The following is an 18,112-nucleotide window of genomic DNA, read 5'->3' as shown; positions in this document are numbered from 1 at the left end:
CATGGTTTTCATCTCTTTCATTTCGTTTATGACCTTCTCTGCATTAATTACTCTAGCCATCAATTCTTCCACTTTTTTTTCAAGATTTTTAGTTTCTTTGCGCTGGGTACGTAATTCCTCCTTTAGCTCTGAGAAATTTGATGGACTGAAGCCTTCTTCTCTCATCTCGTCAAAGTCATTTTCCGTCCAGCTTTGATCCGTTGCTGGCGATGAGCTGCGCTCCTTTGCCGGGGGAGATGCACTCTTATTTTTTGAATTTCCAGCTTTTCTGCCCTGCTTTTTCCCCATATTTGTGGTTTTATCTGCCTCTGGTCTTTGATGATGGTGATGTACTGATGGGGTTTTGGTGTAGGTGTCCTTCCTGTTTGATAGTTTTCCTTCTAACAGTCAGGACCCTCAGCTGTAGGTCTGTTGGAGATTGCTTGAGGTCCACTCCAGACCCTGTTTGCCTGGGTATCAGCAGCAGAGGCTGCAGAAGATAGAATATTTCTGAACAGCGAGTGTACCTGTCTGATTCTTGCTTTGGAAGCTTCCTCTCAGGGGTGTACTCCACCCTGTGAGGTGTGGGGTGTCAGACTGCCCCTAGTGGGGGATGTCTCCCAGTTAGGCTACCCAGGGGTCAGGGACCCACTTGAGCAGGGAGTCTGTCCCTTCTCAGATCTCAACGTCCGTGTTGGGAGATCCACTGCTCTCTTCAAAGCTGTCAGACAGAGTCATTTGCGTCTGCAGAGGTTACTGCTGCGTTTGTTATTGTTTACTGTGCCCTGTCCCCAGAAGTGGAGTCTACAGAGACAGGCAGGTTTCCTTGAGCTGCTGTGAGCTCCACCCAGTTCGAGCTTCCCAGCAGCTTTGTTTACCTACTTAAGCCTCAGCAATGGCGGGCGCCCCTCCCCCAGCCTCGCTGCTGCCTTGCTGGTAGATCACAGACTGCTGTGCTAGCAATGAGGGAGGCTCTGTGGGTGTGGGACCCTCCCGGCCAGGTGTGGGATATGATCTCCTGGTGTGCCTGTTTGCTTAAAGCGCAGTATTGGGGTGGGAGTTACCCGATTTTCCAGGTGTTGTGTGTCTCAGTTCCCCTGGCTAGGAAAAGGGATTCCCTTCCCCCTTGCGCTTCCCAGGTGAGGCAATGCCTCGCCCTGCTTCAGCTCTCGCTGGTCGGGCTGCAGCAGCTGACCAGCACCGATCGTCCGGCACTCCCCAGTGAGATGAACCCAGTACCTCAGTTGAAAATGCAGAAATCACCGGTCTTCTGTGTCGCTCACGCTGGGAGTTGGAGACTGGAGCTGTTCCTATTCGGCCATCTTGCTCCGCCCCCCATAATGGTTTTTCTTATACAGATCTGTTTCGTAGTTTAATATATACTTCCTGCATTTTTCTATTTATCTATTTCTTTGTCACTATCTTAATTACTACAGCTGTATTTAAAGTTCTAATATCTGTTATCAGTACTTAACTTGATAGAAATTTTAGTTCACTTTAGTTTTTTTTTCTTCTTATTTATTTTCTTTTAAATTATTTTGTACTTAAAGTGCATGGCTTCTATGATATCCATTTATATAAAGTATTTGATTTTGCTTTATAGCAAAGTGTGTGAAATATTTTACAATATATTTTTACCATTTTATTTTACCTGTCACAACAGAAGAATAGGTATCCTAAAATAGCTTGTATTATAATTCTTCTAAGTTTTGGGTAAGTGATAAAGAAACTTCTTTTAAATGCTAACTTGCTATATTCTGGCACTTCACTTAAAGGAATTAATCTCTGGGGTGTTTTTTTGTTTATTTGTTTTTCATGTCTTCATACAAAATTTCAATGAATAAAGGTTATAATCTCATTAGGCTTCTTTGTCATTCAAGTTAGCTCATGCGGGTCTGATGCCCAGTCTCCTGTATTAGCAGAAGTGGCCATGATTTTGATTAACAACAGTCTCACAGTCTGCATTCAGTTTCACCCAGCACCAAGTTCTCTTAGCTTCGGGAGTTATTCTGTACTGACTTCATGGTCACTTCCTAAGATGCTGAGTTGTGAAACATCTTCAGAAGCAGTCAGCACTGGGGTTGACTTCAGCTGTCACCTCAGGTGTATGCATCTAGCCAGACACGCAACCCCTTTGCAGTATGATACTAGATCTCATTTTCCAGTGCGTCTCAGTAATACCAGTACATCATCCCTGATTCTCCAGGAGACATAGGTGTTTGGTCTAATATACAAATCTTGGCCAGCTTATTAACGATATTGGATTTAGTAAACATAAATTCTTAATAATTTCTTGAGTTACTGTTTCAAAGAGGATCTATTCCTTAGATATCATCTTTGTGGTTGCAAGACAGCTGGACCAGCTGTTAACCATTTTCTCCCCACATTCAATTTTTAACCAGTGTTTGTTAAAACCCACAAGTGAGAAGACCTAAATGTAAATTTCCTATATTAAGCCAAGAACCCAGAAGGCAACTAGTGTTGTCTCAGTCGATTAGGACAACTTGGTTGCTATTTAAAATATGTTTCAAACCTATTTGGAGTAAAGATTTTGCAGTTTAGACCGTTAGAATGCTCACAGATAAGATTCAACAAAATAGGCCGGGCGCGGTGGCTCAAGCCTGTAATCCCAGCACTTTGGGAGGCCGAGATGGGCGGATCACGAGGTCAGGAGATCGAGACCATTCTGGCTAACATGGTGAAACCCCATCTCTACTAAAAAAATACAAAAAAAACTAGCCAGGCGTGGTGGCGGCGTCTGTAGTCCCAGCTACTCGGGAGGCTGAGGCAGGAGACTGGCGGGAACCCGGGAGGCGGAGCTTGCAGTGAGCTGAGATCCAGCCACTGCACTCCAGCCTGGGCTACAGAGCGAGCGAGACTCCGTCTCAAAAAAAAAAAAAAAAAAAGATTCAACAAAATAGACAGAAAAACAAGCCACTATGAAAGAGAGTCAGAAAAAAATACAGAGAATATTTAGATTAAAGATTTTATATATTTGAGGTTTGAATTAATAATATGAAATAAGTATGTGTACTGTATGTTAAAATAAAAGAAGAAATGTAATTAAAGGAGTATAATAGATCATTAAAAATAAGAATGATTTGAATAACAACACATTACATTTAGAAATGAATAATGTAGACAAGAAAAGTACAATTGTAATTGGTGGGTTTAAAATAAGAGTACACCAGCTGATGAGAGAATCACACATTATCTATAATGCACCATAGAGAGATAAAGAGGTAGAATGCACTAAAGAGAGGTCAAAAGACAGGGGGGGAGAAGAGAAGGTCCAGAATACATCAAACAAACGTGAAATTCAAAATCTAAAGCTTTTATAAAAATAGGGGTATCTTTATGACCACAGGGTTAGAGAAGATTTTCTTAAGACACATAAAGCTAACTGTGAAAATTCTCTTCTTCAAAGGACATCAAAAAGAAAATGAAAAGACAAACCACATAATGAGAAAAATTATTTGAAATATATGTATTTCAATGGTATTGTATCTAGAGAATTTAATAAACTGCAAAAAGTGATGAAAACATAACTGGAAAATTTGACAGTCATTTTAACAAGTATTTCACAAAATACAAAATAAGTAAGAAATTAAAACAGGCAAATTATTTAATCTTATTTATAGTCAGGAGGTTACACACCAAAACTATAATAAGATACCAATTTAAGTCTATTAAATTGGCACATCACTAAATCTACACAATGCCACAACTAGGCAAATACATGAGAAATTGCTATTTTTAATATGCTTGCAATTGGAATTAGTATAATCAATTCTAAAAAAAATTTAGCTCCATTGCTTAAAGTAGAAAATGCAGATACTCCTAAGTAATTGTATATTTAATGAATGCACTATTAAATAAAAGATTATTCAATGGTATGTATTAAAGCATTTCATTCAAAGCTATTGCAATAAACATAAGGACCACTGCAATGGGGTCTTGCAGTGGGGGATAGAGATTGGGCTGAACTTCAAATATAGCATGAGCAAGTAGAAATTCATACCCAAAGAGTAGGATGGAGGTCACTGGATGCAAAGGTAAGGGGCATTCTAGATGAACAGACTTAACAGATTCTTTCCGAATATATGCCAGTGCGAGCCAGTATCACCTATGAAGCAGTGGCGGATGAAGAATTGGATTGGATATTGAAAGTCATCAGATATGGAGTGTGGTAGAATCGTGCTAAACTGACTGAGGTGGGTTCTTTGCTAAAACTGGATTTATAAGAAAGTGCACAGAAAGGCCTAGGAGAAGGTTCAGGAACTCGACGGAAGTCCTGCCAAGTAAAAGTACTTTGTCAATAAGGTAGGAAAACGCTTGTAAATGTACATTAAAAAGACTTTCTAAAGAATGCACCTGGCCATCTTGCTTATTGTAGCAAAATGCCAAAAAGAAAACAAAACAAGAAAAAAAGGAAAATAAAAATAACAGCAAACCAAATGTTTATCAGTGCAATTAAATAATAGGGAATTAAAGGTTTACAGAATCCCTTGAAAGATGGGTAAGCCAAGGGCAGAGAATATTATTTAAAAAATTGTGTTGTAGTCATAAAATGGGATATTTTGCAACACTAAATAATAATGTCCACATCTATGTAAACTACCATACATAAATAATAGGCGTATAGTGTTGGTGAAAAAGCAAGTCACACAGGACAATTTTGAATTTAATATCCTTTTCTGAAGCTCATAACAACAACAACAACAACAACAACAAATATATTTGGGAATTCATACATGCATTGTTCTTGAGGTTCAGATAAGAACACAGATATTTTCCTATGCACAGGAGGCAGAAATAGTAATTAATAGGGAATTCAAGGCTTACAGAATCCACTGAAGAATGGGGAAGCCAAAGGAGGAGAACATTGTACTGACTTCTAAATATCAGGATGCTGCAGAAATACCAGAAAATAATCTCGTGATCTCATTGGCTAGTAGTAGCATCAAATAGATGATAGGCTTGACAATGTCTACACGCTGATCAAAATCATTCTGTTCTCTATGGAGGCTGATGATATTTCCTTCTCTTCTGCCTTCCAAGTATTACATGCTTCTTAATTTGGAAATCTAACCCAAAATGCTGTTGGCAGTTGTGTCAAAGACATACAGCTCTAGGCTTCACTCTTATGAGACAGGCAAAATATAAAAGAGGGTGAAGCTGATGCTGAGTTGAAAAGAGATAATCTGGCACAATGATAAATATATTCTTTTAAAATTAAGGCAGTGATAAATACAAAATTCAAGGCATTTGTTACCCCTACATAACAAAGGGAGAATTGGGAAGTCACACATGTGATAATCATGGGCATTGCTAATGTTCTGGTATTCAAGTTGCTTCGTGGGAGTTTATTTTTATTCTTCAGAACTTTCACATACATCTTACATCCATTCTAATGTGTGAAACACTACATTATAAAATTTGAAAGATTGAAAGTATTTAATTTAAATATTCAAAATCTAAACTGTACCACTCTGCTGTTAGTGCATAAATTTAACTTACTCCAGGGAAAAATTTTATATGAAGCATCAGCACACATTTTAACAACACAAATGGTTCTGATGTATTATACACGAGTAAATGATGTGTTGTTTACAAAAATAGCCCGTTTGAATGCAGAGATGCACAGACAAGTCACATCATTTTTCTACTCTCTTAAAACACTAAGAATTATGTTTGCCTTATCTGCACTTTTTTCTGAGAAACATTGATTGTTGGAGGAATAAAGAAAAATTGCCGCTAGAGCAATTCCAGAAGAAAATAGTCATCAAACTCAATGCACAGGTTCAAGCACTAATTAACTTTTTTCATGATACTGTTATTTGTTAACAGTACAAATATTAGGTTTTCTTTTAGCTAAGTAAGATGCCAACATATGGCCTTCAAACCACTCATCATAGTAGGTTATTTTTCCATGTTTTTATTTAAACATGCTGGGTATTAAAAACACATTATATTTCCCTAAACTAGATAATATATCTGTTTTATAAAATGATGATTATAGAATACATATATATAAGAAAATCCAGAGATAAAACAAGGCTTAAGCTCCTTGAAAAACCAATTGAAACAAAAGAAAAATATAGTAAAGAATTAACTTAATAATTAAATGTCTTGTTATATTAATAAAGATAATTATTATTTTAAAAACACAAAGGATAAAAAAAACCATTTTGAAATAATAACACACTAAAAGACAAATTGCCATTGTTTTTTAATGGAAAGAAACTTTATTTCACACTCAAAATATCAGTCTTGATTCTCTCTACTTACATAAACTATTAGTATGTTTTAGTGTGTTTGTGTACATGTGCAAGCATGATATTCAATAAGGTATATCAATGGAATTTTAAAGAAATCCATATCAGGTCATTATGCTAGAAAACGATGTTACCTAACAAAGGCTCATTCTCTTTGAAAATATATATAAAATTATTTTTCCCATGCATTTATTTATTTATTTTCAATTTTTTAAATAACAAATTAAATTTTACATATTTATTGTGTAAAACATGTTATTTTGAACCGTGTATAGATTTGTAGAATGGCTTAAAAGGGCAAATTAACATTGACAATGTCATTTAAAAAGATAACTTCTGCTAACCAAGAAAACCTCAAACAATACTTTCTGTTTCAGATCTCTAAATTCAGTTCATACCTTTTAAAGGATACTTACTGAATACATATAATTTATTTCCCTGGAAAAGGTAACACGCCATTTTCTCTGTTAAAAAAAAAAAGAGACAAATTCTATAGTGGAAAAGAAACAAGAGAATAAAAGAATTGGTAGAATCCCAGCTACTGCACAGTCATTTTTCTCTTGATTCCTCATACGGAGTCCTTTTTATTTGCTGAACAAATAGCCAATTGTTGGTGAAGTGAGGAGAGCTGTTCAACTGTGCCAGCTACTACCACCTGCTGCAACTAATTAAGTGTGATTATAGTGAAGAGGTGGCAACATTATCGTAACCACCTGAAATTCTTGGTTTGAGAGAATGCCCAGAATTTCAGGGCATTGAACCAACAAAGACAAATCATTCAACTGATACAGAAGGTCTCTGAAGTTATTTAGCCCAGTGTTTCTTTGGCTACTTATAGCATCAGGTCAACAAGTAAATGAAATATATTTAATCTGCTATCAGATAATACAAATCAGCATGGAAGTCAAACCAACTGCTACAATACAGCTGACTTGATTTATTTTTTTCATGGAAAGATTTCACTTTCCCTGAAAGATAAAACATATTACATATGAAATAGCAGTTTTCCTACCCGAGTGATTTATTAGAGCAGACAAAGCCTCCAGACTTATTTATTCTTGAATACAGCCACGATATGACTACAGCAGCCAGTAGTTTCACTGTGCTGGCATTGGAGCTGAAGGCCCCAGAAGTGGCTCAGACCTCTACAGGCTGGAATCTTCTTTAGTTGCTCCAGATCTTCATGCAGCTCATTGTCCAAACCAGTGGCCAGGATGTGGGTATATGTTCCATCCTTTGACATCCTCTGTCTGTTCACAAACCAGTCTGGGATCCCGTGCTAGTGTAGATACTGCATAATGGTGATACCATGTTCCATCTCTTCCTCAGTGAATTCTCCTGTTCTCTTGGTGAGGTCAATGTCTGCTTTCCTCAACACCACCTGAGCTTACCTTTGACCTACATCCTTAAAGACAGTGATAGCAGAGACTGTTTTCCATGCCCCGCCCCCGCATTGTTGTTGGTGTTGAGTACTCGCAAAATATGCTGGAACATCTCAGGGATCACTGGAGACACGACGGCAGCACTGGTGGTAAGCATGTAGGCCTCCTGTGGAAAAGCCTAAAGGAATTTACATTATAAAATTTTATCAAAATTTTTAATGTCTTACAAAACACTTGTAATGAGCAGACATATCAGCAAATCTCAACCATTAAGAAGAAAATTGTTGATTCTCTGAATGTAAAGCCAAGTTCATTGAAACCAACAAAACTACTTTGTCAACATTATCCCGTGTAAATTATTGAAACTAGGAATAGTGTCCCCGAAGCAAAAATGGAGATACTGCAGAAATGGCAATCACGTTTGCAGTCTTTCAGACCCTTTCCTTCTATGTATGGAACTACAGTTTATGCTTCTACTGGCTCAGTTTGGGATTCCCAATACAACCTAAAGAATATAAATTGATAAACATATAAGGGAATTATGGAAAGTATCTGATGAGTTCAGGCAAAAAAAGAAGAACACTTTTAAATAAAACATTTTAAAAAGTTGTAAGAATGGGGAGGTGGAAGTTGCAGTGAGCTGAGATAGCCCACTACAGCCCAGCCTGGGTGACAGAACAAGACTCTGTCTCAAAAAACCAAACCGAACCGAACCAAACCGAACCAAACCAAACCAAACCAAACCAAACCAAACCAAACCAAACCAAACCAAACCAAACCAAACCAAACCAAAAGCTGGAAGGAGTTCTTTTAAACCTAAACCTCCCAAGTAATTGTCCTGATTCTTTGTGGGCAATGACATACATTGAGAAGGTGTGCGTGTTAAAGGAGAAACAGTTATGCTATGGGAGATACAAACGATTAGCATAAATAGATGAAGATGATTTCAGGTAATTACTCCATTACATAGCAATTTAAGAAAAGTTAAATTTATGAACATATTACATAGTTAATCCTTGTGAATGTTGAAGTAAGTTCTTGAAAGTAGTTTTAAAATGTAACAGACAAAAAAAGATATCAGACAAAAATACCTAAGCTATATATTTAATGGGATATAGGATTCATTTGCAGGGAAGGAAAGAAGGAAGGCAGGAAATCAGAAAAGAAGAAAGGAAAGGAGAGTGGATGGGAGGGATCAAGAGGGAGAAAAGAAAGGGTAGAAGGTAGGGTTAAGATGTCTTTATTTGAATAGTAGATCTATAATAAAAACTAGGATGCCTGCTACATTTTGATGAAATGATTGTAAGAATGAGGCCTACCTCCTAAAAGTATTGTTCATAAGGAATATATACATTCATCATATATATATTCATCATATATATGAATATATATATTCATCATATATATACACATCAGTAGTTTTCTTAAAAAAGTATATATACATATATATACTTCCTTATTGTTCATAAGGAATATATATACACATATATATAGTTCCTTATTGTTCATAAGGAAGTATATATATACATATATATACATATATACACACACACATATATACTTCCTTATTGTTCACAAGGAATATATATATTCCTTATGAACAATATATATATAACTATATATATATTCCTTATGAACAATATATGTATAACTATATATATATTCCTTATGAACAATAAGGAACTATATATGTATATATACTTTTTTTTTTAAGAAAACTACTGATGTATGTGGATTTCATGAACATTCTTTTTCTATGTGATTTTATGAGACATAATCCTAAAGGATCAGGGAGAATAATTTAACAAGATATCTAATACAATTGAAGCTACACTTTTCAGATTCCCAGAAATTCATATGAGTAGACAGTAAAATGGAATTTAAAAGGCATGAAAAGATGGAATAAAACTTTGCTTTTTACTCTGACATCCCAAGAGTTGAGTATACAAAAGCAGTTCTGCAGACAAATTTGACTTTTAAGGTTTGGTTATTTTTCATTAAGTGTATGTATTGGTTTTCCTAGTAGAGTAATAAAGTAAAATAGTTCTATGCATTTGAAAAGTGAAAAGAAATAAAAAGCAGCAAATGAGAAGAAACTATACACGTGACACCTCAATCAACCAACCTCTCAACCCTTCAGTCTCCTTCCCCTAGCCTCTCTTTTCCCCACACACATACACATGTTCATTTGTGGAACTGGAATTATGTATAAAATTCGAATGAAATGTTTATTCTACATTTGCAAATGGACTTTGCAGTATAGTTTCCTAGGCTATTTTTTTTTTTCCAAAATAAAACTTCATTTTGGTATTTTCCTAACTCTTTAGTATTCCATATTTGGTTGTGCCTCTGTTTATGTGTAGTTGGACACATATTTTTATGGAGTTTGAATTAAAAATAATACCTTCACCAAGGCCTAGATTAACTGCTTGTTGGAAGCCAGTAAGGGAGTAACAATAGAGAGCATTTGCTGAAGGTTACCCCTGGTAACTCTGGGAGATGTTTCTCCAGGACCCTCAGTGCTAGCGGTCCTTCAATATTCTCATGGTAGCCAGGAAGCAGAGCAACTGCAAGTCTGGCACGAAGCCTTTGTTTTCCAGTAGGAAAAGTAAACCCTAGATATTTATTGGAAGGTCAGGGCCATTACCATAACTAAAGAGTAAGTTTTATAGTGTTGGTTACAATGTTGTTACTTTATACACATGAGCACACGAGTAACAAAATCATAGCAAAAACACTTGCTTACAAAAGCGTACTTTTACCACCCACTTCATATATATATGTGTGCATATATATATATGCATGTATATGCATATATTTTCTGACTTGATATGTTTTCTTTTTCTGTTGTTTGGGACAAAGACCCTTTTTTGGTTGTCCTCCTTAAGAGTAAAGAAATTCTTCAAAATTCTTTACAACTTTTCTCAGCACTTCAGGTTTTGCATTTCAACAGGAACTGAGATAAAAGATTTTCTCCTAAATAATAGAAGGCTCTCCTCTTTAATATCCCATAATCCAATCAGAAGAAAGGCAGCAGCTGCCAAGGGTATTTCTCCCTTTCTCAGAACTATTCCTTCAGATGGTTGGATTTCCAAAGTCTTTGGAAAACTCTTTATGGTACAGAAGGCTTATCCAGCCCATTTATGTCCGATGTGTGTACTTTAGAAAAAAGTATTAGAACTAAACCCTTTTAATCTGTATGCTTTTTGGTATTTATATTGTGCTTCAGCAAAAAGTCCTATTTAATAAAAATGGGCACCGAAGGCGCCGATTGACCCCACTCTGAATATAAATTGAAAGCCTGATGAAAGCTTAGCATCGCTGCCCCTTGGGTTGTCCTGCCTGGTACTCAAACCCAGATGAAGAAATACTAGGTTATCAGCACTCAGAAACTCAGAAGGCCACCATGTGGCCTGATGAAACTTTTTTTGTGGGGGAACAGAGTTTTCATCTTTGTTGCCCAGGCTGGAGTGCAATGGTGCAATCTTGGTTCACCGCAACGTCCGCCTCCCGGGTTCAAGCGATTCTCCTGCCTCAGCCTCCTGAGTAGCTGGGCTTATAGGCATGCATGACCACGTCCAGCTAATTTTGTATTTTTAGTAGAGATAGGTTTTATCCATGTTGGTCAGGCTGTTCTCGAACTCCTGACTTCAGGTGCTCTGCTTGTCCTGGCCTCCCAAAGTGTTGGGATTATAGGCATGAGCCACCACGCCCAGCCCGGCCTAATGAAACTTATCCAAGTAGCTTTAGTCCTTTCTAAAGTATCCACTAACCTGACTTCAAGAGCATAGATTAATTTGCCTGTTCTCGAATTGTGTAAATAGAATTAGGTGTTGTGTCTGACTTCTTTCACTCAACATTGTATCTGTGATATTTAACCTGCTGTTATATGTGGCAACCATTTAATCTTTCTTTTCTGTTGTGCTGTCTTCCACTGCATGTATTTTCCACATTATATTTATCCATTCAACAGAGGATGAAGGTATGGGTTTAGTGATATTATTTATGATTTGTATTAGTTTTCTAGGACAGCCATAACAAAATACCAGATTGGGTGGCTTAAACAGCAGAAATTTATTTCTCACAATTCTTGAGGCTGGAAGTCCAATATCAAGGTGCTTGCAGGTTTGGTTTCTCCCTTTTCAGGAAGAGTCCTCTCTTCTTGGCTTGTAGACAGCCCCATCTCCCAATGTCCTCATATGACATGATCCCTGTGTGCATACATACCTGGTGTCATGCTCTCTTTTTATTCGGACGCTAGTCATATTGAATTAGGACTTCATCCTTACAACTTCATTTAATCTTAATTGCCTCTATGAAGATACTGTTTCCTAGTACATACAAATTACAGTTTAGGGCTTTGACATATGTATTTTGATGGGACACAATTCAGTTCATAACATCATCTCTCACAGTAGATTAATTTCTGTTTTCTAGAATTTTACATAAGTGACATCATAATATTTATTTTTCATCTAGCTTCTTTTATATTGCATATTTCTTTCAAAATTTGTTCATGTTGTACCATATATCAATAATGTATTTATTTTTACTGATAAGTGGTATTCTATTGTATGGATATGTCACAGTTTATTTATACATCTGTTACTGGACATTTTGGTCATTTCTAGTTTTGGCTTTTATAAATAAAGTTCCTATGAATTTGAACACACATTTTTAAAAGAATATATGTTTTTAATTCTTTTGTGATAATATGTAGGAGTGAAAATGGCTGGGTTGAATAGTAAATGTGTTTTAACATTTTAAGAAATCACCAAGATGTTTTCCTAAGCGATTCTATCATTTTGCATTCCTACCAGCAATATATGATTATTTCAGATTCCCCACATTCTTGCAAACAGTTAATACGGTCAGAAATTTAGCCATTCCAATAAGTACATTGACTGTCTTATCATGGTGTCAATTTGAATTGTCTTAATGACTATTACGGTAAGCATTGATTTATATAAATACTTGTTATTAATATATGTTCTTTGGTAAATTATCTGCACAAAGCTGTTGTCCTTCTTAAAAATAACTGTTTGACAATCTTTACAAATTCCAGATAGAAATCCTATATTAGATATATGCCTTGCAAAGTGTTTTCATGCTCTGTGATTGTTTTTTTAAGTTCTCTTTTAGGTTCTGATCTTGGTCAACTCTAAATTGTTCTTTCATACTCACAACACCACGTCTTGTGAGTCATACCTCAGAAATATTTGTCAAGCCAAAGGTCACAAATTACTTACAGAAGTTTTATAGTTTTAAGTGGTATATTAGGTCTGTGACATATTTTGAGCTAATTTTTGTGTATATGTTAGTTATATATCAAAGTTCCTTTTTTACAAACGGTTATCCAATCTTTCCAGTTCCATTTGTTGAAAAGTTTATACTTTCTCTACTTAGCTTCTTTTGCATGCTTGTCACAATTAGTTTTCATGTATCTATGTGTATATTCCTGGACTCTGTTCTGCTCTATTTTCTATATATCTGTTTTTATATGTCAATTCTTCACTTTCATGGTTATGGTAGTTTTAGAATAAGTCTTTAAGTAGTGTCAAGTCTTCCAATTTTATCCTTTATCGAAGGAGTTCTAGCTAATTTAGATTCTTTGGATTTATATACACACAAAAAAGAAACCTGGAATTGGTGTCAATTTTTATAAAACCCTGCATAGATTGGAATTGGAATTTTGTTGAATCTATACATCAATTTGAGGAGAAAATAGACTATATAGAATCTGCTGACTCATGAATGCTTTAAAGCACTCCACTAATTTAGATTTTAATTTCTCATAGCAGCGTTTTATTGTTTACAGTGCACTGGGCTTCCATATTTTTTGTGCAATGTATCACTAAGTATTTCTTATTTTAAGGATTATTGCAATGAAAAATTGCATAAAAGGAATTGTTTATAAATTTAAATTTCTAATTGTTCATTACAAATATATAAATCAATTTTTTATTCAGTAAATTTCTTAAACATGATGATCAGATTTTTGTCATAGTCATTGATTTTCTACATAATGGATCATGTTTTCTTTGAATAAAAGCATGTTTACTTCTTTCTTTCCAACTGAATGATTTTTTTTTTCTTATCTTACTGCATTAGAAAGAGCCTTCAGTATAATATAGATTCAACGTCCTCTCTTAACCTTGATTTTAGACAGAAAGCAATCTAGCTTTCATGATTCAGTGTGATAATAGCTACAGTTTTTTATAGATGGGGAAATTCTATTATATTATTAATTTGCTGAGAATTTTCACCAAGAATTATTGTTGAATTCCATAAAATGTTTATTCTGCATCTATTGTGATGACTGTGTATATTTTATCCTTTTTAAATTTATTAATATGGTAAATTACATTATTGATTATACCTTTTAAACTAACCTTTAATTTTAGCTAAAGTAATGTTGAGATTTATTGCATGTTTAGACATAAGGGATATTAATCTGTAGAAAAATTTTCTTCTCATTTTTAGGTCTAGTTTTTGTATTAGGATACTATTGCTTCATAGAATTACAAAATAATTATTCTTTTTACTATTTTCTAGGACAGTTTTGACTATAATTTTCCTTAGAATTATTTGCAAAATTTACCAAAGAAGCCATCTGAACCTTGATGGTTTTATTTTTTCATGGAAGTTTTTAAACTATATTTTCAAGATCTCTAAAAGATATAGAGGTAGGCATGTTGTCAATAACTTTGCGTGAGCTTTGGTAATTTGCGTCTTTTAAAGAATATGTTTTTCATCTATGCTTCTAATATATTGACTTAGAATTTTGCAAAATATCCCCTTATCCTCTTACATCTAGAAAATACATGATGAGATTATTTCTCATCATTTGTCATTCCTGAAACTGGCAAATTTTATGTTCTTTTTATCTGAATGAGTCAGACAAGAGTGGTATCAATTATACTGATATTTTCAAAGGCCCAGCTTATTTTATCTGTTATTTTTGTGTTTCCTATTATATTAATTTCCACTCTCATCTTTGTTATTTCCTTTATTGTAATTACTTTCTGTTTAATTTGAAATTATTTCTCAGGTTTTTAAAACAGAAGCTGTTTATTTGTTTTAGATTGTTCTTCTTTTATAAGAATTTAATGCTTACATTTCTCCATAAGTACTACTTTATCCATATCTTTATGTACATTTCACAAATTTTTGTTGTTTTTATTTTGATTCAATTCAAAATATGTTCTAATTTATTTTTCATAACAGTTCTATTGATGTATAACTCACACACTATACAATTTACCTATGTACATTGCACAATTCAACTATTTTAAATAGGTTCACAAAGCTATGCAGCCATCACCATAATCAATTTTCCAATATTTCTGTCACCTAATGATCCCCTCTTACAATCACCCCTTATTTATTAGTAGTCATTCTTCTTTTCTATCCAGTCTTGGGCAACCATGATGCTATGTTATGTGTTTTGTAGACTTGTCTATTCTGGACATTACATACAGATTGAATTATATAATATGTGATATTTAGTGGTTGGCTTCTTTTTCTTAGCATAATGTTTTCAAAGTTCATCTAGGTTGAGTCATTTACTGTTGAATAATATCTTATTGTATGGTGTGGTAAGCAGAATAATTACCACTTCAGATGACCATATCCTAATCCCAGAATTTGTGACGAGATGAACTTACATGGCAAAAATAACTGTGCAGATGTGATTAAGAATTTTGAGATGTGATTGAGTTAAGGATCTAGGGGACATTATCCTACAGTATCCAGGTGGGTGGGCCAAATGCAATAAGAAAGGATCCTAAAAGATGGAATAAAAGTTAGAGTTAGGAACAAGATGTGATGAAGGAAGCAGAGATCAGAGTGATGCAAATACTTTTCCGAAGATAAAGGATAAGACCTCAAGTCAAGGAATAAAAGCAACCTCTAGAAGCTGGAAAGGGTAAAGGTACATCTACTCCCCTAAAGCCTCCAGAGGAAACACAGCTCTGATAGTACAGTTATTATAGTCCTTTGACACCCATTTCAGATGTCTAATCCACTAAATTGTAGTATTTTTATAGCATCGATAGAAAACTAATACATATAACACATTTCATTTGCTCTTTTATCAGTTTTGGATATTTGGATTGGTTCTGCTTTCGACTATTGTAAATAAAGCATTTATGATAATTTGTTTATAGGTATTTATGTGAACATGTATTTTTGATTCCTTACGGTATACATCTAGGAGTGGAGATTTGAGGTCACATGGTAACTCTAGGTTTAACTTTTTGGAGAATTGCCAGACTGTTTGTCAACAAGCTCCACCATTTTCTGTTCCTACCAATAGCATAAAAGGGTGTAAATTTCCCCAGACACTCACCAAAAATTGTTATTTATCTTTATAATTTCAGTCATTCTTGGGGTTGCAAATGGTATTTCATTGTGGTTTTGACTAGCAGTACCTGATGGTTAATCAAGTTGAGCATCTTATAATATGCATAGAAGCCAATTTTACATCTTTTTGAAGAAACATCTATTAAGATTGTTGACCTGTTTTTAATTTGGATGTTTCCCTTTTTATTATTAAATTGTAAGTGGATACTCACTTATAATTTATATGTATTTTTAGATAAATGTACTTGATCAAATATATGATTTGCAAAAATGTTCTTTCACTCTGTGAATGTCCAGACTTTATCAATAAGAAGCTTGCAAAAATGGGAGGAATATCATATGCTCAAATGAAACAACTAAGAATAACATAAATCTGTATGTATTTATGCTAAGTTGTTTAAAGAAATTGTTATAAAACTGGTGTAGAGTAAGAACAGCTCATTTATAACATAAAAAGTGCATCCTGTTCAGCAATTCTAGGTAAAATGGAGAGAATGCCATTGTTGGCCTAGTTCTTTGTTCTTTTCTTTATTAGTTCTTATGGCTCTAAGCTATCCTGGCTACTCAAGTCTTCTAATTATGTTCACAGGAGGAAAGAAGCTAAAATGCTAATTTATGATGGTGTGAAACATTTTCAAAAGTCTAACAGTAATAGTGTATGGAAAATGAAAATGAAATTTCCTTTGCTTAGTGTTAAAATTCTTGTTCATATGATCTGACATAAAAGAATGAAAGTAAAACCTTTTGGGAGAAGAAATTAATTACACCTTTCTATATATTTCCTGTCAGATATCTTCCTATCATCTATATTATTAGAATTCTTAGGCATTTTATGAAAAATCTGCTATCATTTCATTCTTCTGATGAGATGATTTTGAGGCCAATATGTTTAATTCATAAACACTCTAGACTTCCACGCGTGGTACTTCCAGGACAATTTAGAGCCCTGTATCCACTGGAGCTGAATAAAATAGGGAAATATTTTTGAAGGCATCTGTATTAGTTCGTTGTCACACTGCTACAAATATTGGGTCATTTATAAAAAGAAGAGGTTTAATTGGCTCACAGTTCTGTATGACTGGGGAGGCTTCAGGAAACTTACAGTCATGGCAGGAGGGGCAGCAAAAACATTCTTCTTCACATGGTGGCAGGAGAGAGAAAAGTCAAGCAAAAGGGGAAAAGCCCCCAGTAAAACCATCAGATCTTGTAAGAACTTACTATCACAAGAACAGCATGCAGGTAACAGCCCCCACGATTCAATTACCCCCAGCAGGTCCCTCCCACGACACATGGGGATTGTGGGAACTACAATTCAAGATAAGATTTGGGTGGGAACACAGCCAAACCATATCATTCTACCCCTGGCCCTCCAAAATCTCATGTCCTCACATTTTAAAACACAGTCATGCCTTTCCAACAGTCTCTCCAGTGTCTTAACTAATTCCAGCATTAACTAAAAAGTCCAAGTCCAAAGTCTCATCTGAGACAAGGCAAGAAGCAAAGAAGCTGGGCTTGGATGCAGTCAAGATTTAAAGCATCAAGATTCTAGAAAGTAGAAGGTCCAGAGATTTAAGGCCAATTCTGTGCACTAGTTTTCTTTACAAGCATTTTTGATTACTAAGCTGTTAGTGATGAGAGACCAACAGAAAGTGACAGAAAACCTGAGAGGAGAATTTGTCCTTCTTGTAGTATAGTAGAAAAAAATGGTCAAGCAGCGGATGGACTCTTGTAAATTTCACAGATGCGCAACTGGGACCCCTTAAGATATACACTCTAAGATCAGGCTGAAAGCAAAGGTTTCCTTCCGAAGTCTGACATTCAATCACAACAAGCTTTATGAAGTGTGGCACTTAGTCTCAAGTCATCTCTGTTCCTGAATGTATTGAGGAAATTCCTTACTACGGCAGTTGCCTGACAGCAGTGGATAGGGTAAGAAAACACAGACACACAGACACAGACACACACACACACACACACACACACAGACACAGACACACATATGAAATACATATACATAGACACATTTTTGTCTGTACACATATACCTTATTTATTTAAATTTTCTTTTAATTATCTTTGAGATGTCTAGCTCTGCCACCCAGGTTTCAGT

Source organism: Theropithecus gelada, chromosome 2 (assembly GCF_003255815.1).
Source record: "Theropithecus gelada isolate Dixy chromosome 2, Tgel_1.0, whole genome shotgun sequence".
Taxonomy (NCBI): domain Eukaryota; kingdom Metazoa; phylum Chordata; class Mammalia; order Primates; family Cercopithecidae; genus Theropithecus; species Theropithecus gelada.
This window is presented reverse-complemented; position numbering follows the sequence as displayed.